This window comes from Montipora capricornis, chromosome 9 (genome assembly GCF_036669925.1).
Source record: "Montipora capricornis isolate CH-2021 chromosome 9, ASM3666992v2, whole genome shotgun sequence".
In the NCBI taxonomy this organism is placed as follows: Eukaryota; Metazoa; Cnidaria; class Anthozoa; order Scleractinia; family Acroporidae; genus Montipora; species Montipora capricornis.
The window spans coordinates 26,872,107-26,879,606 of NC_090891.1; the positions used below are offsets into that span (position 1 = coordinate 26,872,107).

General features: G+C 39.3%; 1 protein-coding gene across 3 annotated transcripts in view; it reads left to right on the forward strand.

Moving 5' to 3' along the window:
- LOC138017011 (retinol dehydrogenase 5-like) overlaps positions 1–7,500 on the forward strand; it is a 33,107-nt gene that overhangs the window by 13,383 nt on the left and 12,224 nt on the right. The gene's annotated exons all lie outside the window — the stretch shown is intronic.

The window sequence follows — 7,500 nt, forward strand, 5'->3', positions numbered from 1 at the left end:
GTCCAGACGTCTCGGGACTGTGCCCTTCATCAGTGGAATGTTCGTTAATGTTTGTTTAACGACCATTCCACTGATGGAGGGCAGAATCCCGAAACGTCTGGACATTTGTTAAGATTTTGGCACTTTCAGCAACATTCTCAACTTTTATTTTCTTATATAATTCATAGCCTTTCGTTCTAGAATAGGGTATCATTTTTCACGAAAGTGACCAATCGGTTGAAGATTTTATCAAGACTAAGGAAACCTGAAATTCCCACTCAAGAATACAAAAAAATCAAATCGGCAAAGTTTAAGTTTACGTAACTCAGCCTCAACAGTGTCAATAAATGGCTATCATGAAACACCTCTGGATATTATTAACTGCCAAAAATCGGAATTTAGACGGAAATCGGTGGGAGTTTACTCTAGTATAGGGTAGCAAAATTCAGCTGATCTAGCTCTGGTATAGGCTAAGGGTTCCAGGGTCCCAGCGGCACATCCCCACCGAGAAATTCCTAAAGTGCCCCCCCCCCCTCCCCCGGGGTAGAATGTCTGGAATCCTGGGACACACCGCATGCTTCAGTTCCTAAACCAAAATTTTTATCTGTGATTCCAGGCGCTATTAAAGACAAACTTGTGGTTTCAATTACCACATTACGAATAGCTATTTTAAACTTTTATAATAAGGAAGGAGAAGAACAACCATTTTCCGTGACTCGGATGTTGCGCTTCTGTGAGCAGTAAGGTAAACAACTTTGTGCAAATTTATGTGATATATGATGCGCGTCTTGAATATTCGATTCCACGTGCACCCGTCCCGAGTCCCTCACGAGTACCCATACATCTTTGTTGTTTTGTAATTATCCACTTTATTTACAAAATGTTAGAAGTAACCCTTATAAAAGTGTAGATAGATAGATAGATAGAGTAGATAGAGTAGATAGAGTAGATAGATAGATAGATAGACATAGATAGATAGATAGATAGATAGATAGATAGATAGATAGATAGTTATAATTTATTTGGAGGATTGTCGATGTACAATGTATAAGACACCAAATAAAGTTTTGTATGTATGTATGTATGTAGATAGATAGATAGAGGGGGGGGAGGGAAGGAGGGGGGGCGGGGGGGGTAGTTACATAAAAAAAAAACACTACAAGTTATTTACTGTTAGGACTGTATCATGCTTCAGTGAACTGAACATCCATCGTTTTAATGCATGTACTCCACCCTCCCCTCCCCTCCCCCCCCTCCTTCCCAAATGACCTGTATTATGGAAAGGGTGAAAAAAGCGAATAACGACAAATATAAAATAAATAAATAAAATAAATTATTTAACGGATGACTAACGCATTGCCCGTTTAACGGATAAGCGTTAAAGTACGTTTTCCTGTGCAAGGTCACATTTTCATCTCTGTCCCGAGAGATTGGTTGCAAACCACTTGCTATTTAATATTTATTAATTAAGTGATTTATTTATTTATTTATTTTTGTCGATGGCTGTATTGATTATAAGGAAAACCGAAATCAACCTTGACCGAAGTATAATGCTTCTCTCCTTTGACGGAATGCTCACAAATTTTTTATGTCCGAGTCATATCTTATAAATGAATCCCTTCTTTCATCGTCGACTTGGTCGACTTGTGGCGCCTGAACTTAGCAGTTTCATGACTTAACACCCTTGAGTCTCTTAAGGCTTTCGAATGCCGCAGCAGATTTGACACCTTATAAGTACTCGAACTTTCCCAAGTAACTTTCCCATGACCTGCCCCCGTCTGACCTTGTAGCTCAGTCGGTAGAGCAGCGGTGAGTTTTTCGCTGTCTTTTTGTGGGCCCAATTCCATTAGTAAGGCTAACGCTGGGTAGAAAACAGCACTTCACATTACCCTAGGCTACAATAGTTAATTCTGTTGAAATGTAAAGTGCTACACGGCCAATGCTTACAAAAAAAAAAGGAACCCTTCCTTGTACTTTCCCAAACAAGCCCGAGGAGACATATTACTGTTGGCGAAAACTGGGTTTTTTTTTTTTTTTTCGTTCATCCCACTCACTTATCGTCCACTGCGTTGAGAGATGACAATTAGCGTCCATCCGGAATTTCTTTTTTATGCAACGTGCTTATTGGTTCTCCAAGCTATTACAAAAATAACGTGCACAAAGCATTTGACCCACTATTTTAATCAGTTATTATTCCGGGATTTTCATCAGGAGAATAAAACAAAGTTTTCTGTTGAGCCCTCCACGTTGCGCCAAAATATGAAAACAAATAAAGTAGGAAGTGGGCGTGAGTAGGAATTGATCAGTAAGACGGAATTTTCTGGTGGTTTCGTTATTCTCCAAAACGGTTTTTTTTTCAGCAACGTTCCTATTTGGTTCCCTAAGCTATTAAAAAATACGAGCAAAAGGCATTCGACCAAATATTTTAATCAGTTATTGTTCCGGAATTTTCATCAGGAGAATAAAACAAAGTTTTCTGTTTGGCCACTCCACGTTGCGCCAAATTGTGAAAAAAAAAAACTGAATAATGTAGGAACGGGGCGTGAGTAGGAATAGGACATTTTCAACCAACCTCTAGAGACACCAATAACTAATAATAATAATAATAATAATAATAGAGAAATGTACGACTTCTGGTGGACGAACAAATGAGCTAATGACTGATCTTTTCTTTTCGTCCACCAACATGGCGTCTATGACGTCACCTGAAAACCATCTTTTGATCAATGGGACGGCCTTTTCTGGTGGTTTCGATATTCCAAAGCGGTAGATAAATATAGAAACGGGAATTTTATTCCGGAAAAGATTTGTTCAAATAGAATCCTTAGAATAAATTTCGTTTTACTCAATAATATTTCATGCTTACAGCCTGCGCATTCAAAACTTTGTGGAAGTACAGTTTGCTGATATCGTTTCGTCCGCCGTTCCATTGTTTCCTTCGTTGGAGTCAGATTGGACTGAATTTGAATCCAAGAGAGAGAAAGTTAATTGACTATTTTTACCATCCCATAATGCAGTACGTTTTTTTTTTTGGGGGGGGGGTGGGGGTGGTATTTACATAAAAACAATACATGTTATTTTCTCTTGGGACTGTATCATGGTTCAGTGAATTGGATATCCGATGTTTTAATGCAAAATACCGCCCCCCCCCCCCCCCCCCAAAAAAAAAAAAACAGAACTGTATTATGGGATTGGTGACAAAAGCGAATTGAAAGACCACGTTCAGCAGATCATCGGCAGAACACGAGTGATGCAACGATACCGTGGAAGAGAGGCTCAGTCGGTGCCTTGGTCAACGCCGTAACGGGAAAAGGACCAATATCAAGAAACTGCAATGAAGTTACTTCATTGGAGCACCACAAGGGAGGAGTCAATGATTGGATACAATGCCAGACAGGAAAACATGAATTCAACTGTTCTGGATGTGGGGGCCGGAGCGGAAAAAGAAATTACTTAACCAACTCCTCTCCTTGAACGTATAGATCAGTTATGAATTGAATATCAAAAGCAATCTAAGATTTTTCTTTTGGCTTTTCTTTGTTTTAACTGATGGGCTCAAAAGTCCCACGCCGCAAATTCGCGCCACGTTTTCGCTCTTCCTTATTTTCCCGCGCTTCGCTCGCGCCTGCTGCCCATATTTTCTTCGCCTTATGATTGGCCCATTTCATGGTCAGCTTCTGCTGTGATTAGCTAGAGTATTTGTACTTTGATCTCTCAGTTGTCTCTCTCTCTATTGGTTCAAAGACCAATTGAACATTTGTCTTCAGCCGATACTGAACCGAGGGTATTTTAAACAGTAGTTAAAGACCTCATTTGAACTTCGATATTAAGGACTTCAAGAAATACGACGGCGGCGCCGACGAAAACGTCACTCAAAATATGCAATATCTGAAGTCTTTCGCGATTATTCCACCTCGTTCATGTCGTACAGTGCGGGCGAAGTATCCTTGTAATAAAGCGACACGATCGGTTACACCGATAGTGAAAACAGGGAATGAAAGATTTACATTTGTACGCTCGCGTCGTCGTCAAAATCTCGTATTTGGTGATTTCACTTCGTTGTTGGAAATAATTCCGCCAAAAATTTGTGCTAAAATGCTTGCCACACGTGCATCACGATTATCTTTCCTCTTTTAACCGATCATACTGTTGTTTTATGGCGTTCTCGTTGACGGCCACGTTGGAGATCTGAAAGTCCCTAATGTCATTTAAAGCTTGTAATACGACATTAGTTAGTGACCAAGATACACGGTTATCAGTAAAGAAGCAAATTTAGAACGTGATTTGGTGTTATAACCATGGCAATGCATATAAATACTGAAATGAGACCCCTCCACGAATAAACGAAACGACTCGGTTACTTTTAGTGACAGTTGTGGTTGAATGAATCTACAATAGTAATCCCTTCTTATCTCATATAAAGACTTGAAGAGCATTCTTTTTCAACGTAATCTTCCTACATATTTTCCGCGACACGTGCGCTAAGTTATGTTTTAACTTTTGTGACCAATTTTGTTAACAGTTCTTTGAGAAAATTCGTTCCTTCTAATTTCCATAGGCAATTTCGGTAGAATCTTTTCAACAAAACTGAGTTCAACTAAGAAATAACCTTACTTTTGAATAAAATGTTAACCTGTAACTTTCGTGTCGTGACGAATTTCCTTTTTGCTTTCATAAATATGTTCATATTTTGCTTGAACAAAGGTCTGCCACCGTTTCTGTTGCCGGAGACAAAACCATGTTGTAAATTCCTACGTGCGCGTTGGTGTGCCTGAAGTTCTATTCATATTTTTAGTCAAAGAAATCAAACAGATACTCTTTCCGTACGTTTTTCAAAATAGACCCCAACTTTGCGTAAAATGCGTAAGTGAAGTGAAACCGGTACTACAATTATTGAAAGCTAACCTTTTTAAAATGTGGTCTTAGACTTAAATACTGTTAACCAACGCTAATTAAAATGGATGTTTAGGCATGGCACTAAATTATGACGCTGCTTACGACCAATATAGTATTTTTGGGGTAGTCCGTAGGGTAGTCTATGGACTAGGGGTCAGTGCTTTCTATTCTCCCAGAGTTAAAACCCGGTGCTTAAAAACTTTTCCGCCCGTTCCCGTGCCTTTGGCGCTTCGCTTTGTGCGAGGCTTACACCCACGTTAGTAGCCGCGAGATTTCTTCCGGTAATGTTAACTCATTTATCACGTATGTAGCCACAATCGAGCTCAAGGTTTCGTTATATCCTTATTAAAGCCGTAAGAAATCTGTGTCAAGATTAATCTTAAGTAGCACGAGTAAGCCTTCCACTCAACCTCACTGACTTAATGCTGATGTGGTATTTACCCACTAATTTGTTTTCTGAGAAAATAACACTTTCATAAATGGCGACCACTTTTACATTCTTTTGTCTTTATGCTAATTAGACCTACTGCCCTCATTTTGAAAAAAGAATTATTTTGAAATTTCCTGGTCGTAGAGAGGCCAGAAAGGCTTATTAGCATTAAAACAAAAATATATATATTTTATTTTGCAACCATTATGAAAGAGGTCGAAAAGCCAGTAGGAAGGAAAACGTCTCGTGACAATGCCCGGGCCATAAGCATGACGAGAAATTCATGGCAGGCACGTAATTGTACATGGATTTATCGTTTGATACTTCCTTAGTCGCTGAATGGGGCTTTTTTTTGTGAGCACGTTCGAAATGACGTGCGTTTAGTATACTTGATCCTTAAGGCCGAGCGAAATACAGATTGCACGAATTGAGATTTTAACAAAAACAAACCCGGAAGCTGAGAAGTACAGATTTTGTCCCAAAAGTTGTGTTCATTATTAAAAATTTCCTCTATGGAATGGTTCTGCGGACGCGTTTCTCGAATGTCCTGACACGAGCGGATTTCGGGTGACATAAAACGCTTTGTGTATTCAAAAGGAAAATATTTCCTCTGGTCTTAACAACATATGTAAATGTAGATTTTTTCAGTTTAAACAAATCTCAGCACCACGAATTGTTTTTCTGCCCAAAGGTTTTCGAACAAATAAGTTGGTAACTGATAGGCTTTCTGATTCGGGCGAAGGGGTTTGAGAAAACAATTTCGCGAAAGAAAAGTACAGTTGGTCCCAAAAAATTCGCGCCACTGTTTGCCTTTGTGTACTCTCACACTGAATGAAGTGTGTCTGTGACTGATCATTGGAACCCGTAAGGCTCGCTGGACTGTCGGTTATAATTACTCGAACGAACTGATACAAGCGGCCAGTTTTTACAAGATTACGTAATTCAGAGGTCCCGGGGTTTGACGGCCAAACTCACGCCAAATTACCAAATGCGCAAGGCACGTCCCAAACTTGAAGTTGGCTAGACGGATGTCTTGCGGAATTCTGAAATTCAGAAATTAGTTAAGCGAAGCAATCCCAAGAGACACAGGTAACAATGATGTAATGTACAATTACTGATGGATGAACAAAAGGAGCTAATGAGAAATCTTTTAATTTGTTTTCGTCTACGGTGATGTAACATAAAACCACCTATTGCGCAATAGGCTAGTTTCGAATTGTGCAGCATTAAAAGAACAGAGTTGAGGTCCAGGGGAATAATTAGCATGACTTAACGATTAAAAATGATGACTTCGAAAAGTCGTCTTGTATCGCTAATGTTTGAAGCAGAAATGTTAATGCCAAATATTTAAACTTTTTTTTTACTCAAAACAGCACTTGACTTGTTATTACCCCATAAATAAGTAAAGAAAGAGTTGAGGTCCAGGGGAATAATTAGTATGACTTAACGATTAAAAATGATGACTTCGAAAAGTCGTCTTGTATCGCTAATGTTTGAAGCAGAAATGTTAATGCCAAATATTTGAACTTTTTTTTTACTCAAAACAGCACTTGACTTGTTATGACCCCATAAATAAGTAAAGAAATGAATATATATATAATTTACAATAGAAAAAGTAGGATCACAATAGACCATTTTACAGTTGTGGCTAAGTTACCAGGCCTAACAATGGAAGCGAGGCTGCCGGTGACCCTGTTTTGATACAAACCTTCATGCTTTTGTAATGTTAATGTGGACTAATTAGCGTTACAACAACACAATTTACATGATAAAAGCAGTGAGGTCTGTATCAACGCAAAATCACCAGCAGCCTCGCAGCCATTCATAGGCTTGGTCGCTGAGCAAACAACTGTAAAATGGCCTATTAAAAGGTGGCGGCCCGTGGAATGTCAGCAACTAACAAGAGTCAGGCCGTGTCAGATGTTTGGCACGGGCCGTGTAAGTTTATCAACTTATTCAACTATTTAGGTGTACAGCCACTCTGTGGAAATGCTGATGAATGAAAGTCGTAACTATTTTCATTGCTTAATCTTAGTGTTGAATGGGTGCCCGCCTTTACTCGTGACCACGCTGCTTTATCAATGGAGTATTAAAGTTTGTATTCATGATCGCGCAGGACGTGAAAATGGGGAGTTTAGAAACCACGACGGCTACGGGCGACGAAAACGTCACTTCAAAATATACGTTTGATCTAT